Raw genomic sequence first — 4149 nt, 5'->3', positions numbered from 1 at the left:
AAAAGGACCGCGATGAAGAGACAAACAACACAAGGGCTGTTAAATAGGCTTGTATGTTTCTCCCAATAGTCATGCCTTTTAAAATGGTTTCCGCAAATCCAGAGTGTGAAGATGTCAAAGCAGCTTGTCAGCAAAGCTAAGATGGAAACATTTATCATTACTCCTTTAGTGAAGTTTTCCAATTAGAAACGAAACTAGTGTTTTCAGAAATAGGAACATGAAAGCTCTATGTATTGCTCCTGGAATGTTTTCTCTTTATAACCAAGATGAGAAACTTCTGTTTCCTCATCTGTGGAATAGAAGGAGTATTTATCACTATTATCTCTATATCAGGAAACTTTGAGAAAAAAAAGTGGTATTCAGCCAGGTGACCAAGAGAAAGATTTTTATGAGTTTAAATAGCATTTATGATTTCCCTAAGCCTGAGAAAATTCACGATTAGAAAATAAATAACATCAAAAATGTGGGGTTCAGGCTCTAGTGGAACAATGAATTCATCGTGATTATATGTTACAAACATAAAAAAATTACTCAAAAAAGTAATTTTAAGTTTGTAAGTTAAAATTACAAAACCCACAAATTCTGACATCTCTTGAACACTTATTTTCTTAAAAATGCTGATTTAGAATTGAATTGCCCCCCAAAAGGACCACAGAATTTCAGTCAAGTATTTTAAATGTTTATTCAATAATAACCACATGTCTAAATGTTTGCACCTTCTGAATTAGTGGTCGCAATTGATGAAGCTTGAAAATTTCCCTGAAATTTAAAATTAGTTGATTGATAATGAGACATAACATACAGTAAAATGAATGTAGATTTCCTTGGAAAGTCCATCAAAGAATAAAATCACATTGAAATCTGGCTATCTCAGAGATCCTTTGGAACATGTCAGAAACTGAACTTCTAAAAGGGAGAGAGAAATGCATTCTATATGTACAGGAGAGTTTTTCAATGAAAAAACTAACCACCTGGCTTTTTACTACTCAAACAAAATCATAGGCTCTTAAATGGACAGTATATTTGATTTTCTAACACATGTTGCTTTAAAGACTTTTTTTAATGTTTGGATTTATAAATACGAAGATGACTACCCATGCAATTTGTTGGAATGGTTTAGCTCTGTAAAGGTCATATTGAGTTTCGCTGGCCTCAGAAATATGTAAACAGGGATTGAAAGACACCTGGTTCAGCCCAGTACTATGCTGATTATGGCTTAAATAACAATTGTCCTCACTGTGACAAGTAGAACAGCCTTAAACAGGTGGCTTATTTTGTTTTGCAGAAAAATGGTAATTGTGTGTATGGGGCAAGGGGGGGCGCAGAATGTGTGTGTGTGTGTGGAGAGTAGAAAAACTGAGCGAGAAAAGGACCTTTATCAGAATAAAGAAATTTCCTCTCAAACAATATTAATGAACAGGAAAAAGAGAGGGAGAGTAAAACAACCCTCCAGAAGTTGTATCACTGGATTTTCACAGTTTGATGCCAAAATGTGTGGCCGAAGGAGGCCGACTGGGCTAATAACAATGCCAGGTATTAGTACAGGTATTAGTACAGCATTTTTTTCTAAAAAGCTGTTAACACATGGTGATCATCTCCGGCTCCTCCCCCCCGCCCCCCTCCCCCAGCTGCAGTCCAAACAGCTCCTGAAAAGGACTGCATCACAAATATTCTGGAAATTCTCTATGCCATCTCAAGCTACTCTAACTCAGAAATGGAACTTTACCAAACATACTCTGGGCCTCTTGGAACTTTATTAACCGACGTCTTTGCATTCTGTTCCCATGTTGGCCAAATCTCCCCCTATATACAAACATGCACACGCACAGGCCCGTGTGCATGCACACGCACACGCGTGCAACACACGCACACATCTACTGACACTCGCAGTTCAGCTCAAGGGTAAATTACTCATGCGGCTTAAGTGTACAGAGCAGAGAAAAACGCAGTGAAGTTCATCTTCAGCCAGAGGAAGGAAACTTTCCATGCCAGCTGACCCCTTTTCTTCCTTCAGCAAAAGGTCAAGAGTCTTTTTTATTTGGGTGGTGACTGTAAAGTTGAGCAATCATTTCTAAAATATTCTTTATGTGGCAAGAAATTATCTCTTTTTAATAATGTGGGACAAAGAAATAGGGGTTTGGGGGAGAGGAGCAGGTGGATTATTTTACAGATAATAACCTGAAGCAGAAAGGACTGAATTGATTTACTTGCCTGCATTCAGAGGGTTCCAGCAATAGGGAGCTACGAAGCCTCAGCTCCCAATCCAGGACTACATCGTAAGGTCTTCCGTCTTTTAAGGTAATAGAAACCTGACGTTTTCCTCAGACTCCAATGGTAGTTCAGCCTACTAAGAATAAATTTTAAAAGATGATGTTGCCCAAGAAATGTACCTGTTTCTTTAACAAGTGCACTATTCCTGTTTTCAGAGAACAGTATTATATGTTTTTAAACATGGAATGTTACAAATAATGCGTCACACTGTCATTGCAATATTAGGTTTGCCAGAGGCAAGATGCACCCATACGTTAATCATAACTATATTTTCCAGACCAAAATATCAGAGACAACAGACTGTTAACTTTTATTCATTGATTTAATGGTTCACTCACCCCTTCAAAAATTTAATGTGTACATAATATGCGTAGTAGGCATTAGGTTTGGTGATATAAACAAAAGAGTGAACAAGACAGACAATGGGAAAGTGATTATATTAGACCATCTGAAATGGATGATCACTATTCCTAGAGACTCAGAAATCAAGAAAATCATGCCTGTCCTCCATCCCAATTAGCTTTTCTTGGAGAGAAAAGAAATGCACATTTCTCGTAAGATACTCTACTCTTCTTGATATAGTCATACCATCAGGATAGAAGTTAATACTGGAGGTGCCAGCCTCCAGGGTACTCCCCACTTTTTTATGGATTTTAACAACCATACACAGGTCTATAATGCTCCAATTTTTATTTCAGGCCACAACCCCATGTTCCAGACTCACATACTCAACTGAGAAGCCAACATCCCTTCTTGGATACTTAGTAGGCATCTCAAACTTCATACATTCAAAAACAAAACTTCATTTTTAACCCTTGGATTCCCTATCTTAGTAAATAGCACCTACATTCACCCAGTAGCTCAACAGAAGAATCCACTTACCCTTGTTTACTTACTTTTTCATATAGCCCAATTTTGATCCATCGACTAATTCTGCCAAAACGATCTCAAATTGGACCCCTCTTCTCCCACTCCTGACATCCTAGTGAAAACCACTGGCAATTCTCCCCACAATGGTCTTCCTGCTTCCATCATGCCCCTGAGGCAATTCTCCACAGTGGAGGGATTCTCCTTAAACATGACACTCTTCTACTCAAAACCTTCCAAGAGCTTCCAGCGCTCTTAGAATAAATTGTAACAACCTCTCCTGGTCTTCTTCTCATTTCCTCTATCTCTTTCACTTGTTCTCTTTGTCTAGCTACACTGGCTCCTGCCTCAAATGCAAATAATTCAAGTTTCTTCGGACCTTAGGGAATCAGCATGTTCTATGATCTCTACCAGGACCGCTCTTACCCCAGAAACAGACACGCCCCTTTCTTTTACTTTTTTTTTTTTTTTTTAAGATTTTATTTATTTATTTAACAGAGACAGCCAGCGAGAGAGGGAACACAAGCAGGGGGAGTGGGAGAGGAAGAAGCAGGCTCCCAGCAGAGGAGCCTGATGTGGGGCTCGATCCCATAACGCCGGGATCCCGCCCTGAGCCGAAGGCAGACTCTTAACAGTGGCGCCACCCAGGCGCCCCCGCCCCTTTCTTTATTCAGATTTCTGGGCAAATGTTACCTGCGAGGGAGGCCTTCTCTGACCACCTTACCTAAAATCCCTCCTTTGTCCCTCTCTATCCCCATAACTTGATGAAGTTTTTTCTAGGGCTATTATTATCTAACATGAGATTATAGCTTCGTTTCTTTTCAGTCTTCCTCAGCTAACATTAGCACACCTCAGAAGGGTAAGACTCGACTTCTCTATCCCTAAATGAATGCATTGACTCTAGCAGGTATCACGAATTCAGCTTCCTTGCAAATATAGTCAGAAAAAGGAGACTGGACAAGAGCACATGGTGTCCTTGGGAAATGGACAGCACTCTGCTTTAGGCCCTAG

This window comes from Ursus maritimus, unplaced genomic scaffold (assembly GCF_017311325.1).
Source record: "Ursus maritimus isolate PB19 unplaced genomic scaffold, ASM1731132v1 scaffold_6, whole genome shotgun sequence".
In the NCBI taxonomy this organism is placed as follows: domain Eukaryota; kingdom Metazoa; phylum Chordata; class Mammalia; order Carnivora; family Ursidae; genus Ursus; species Ursus maritimus.
Note: the sequence above shows the minus strand (reverse complement) of the source record.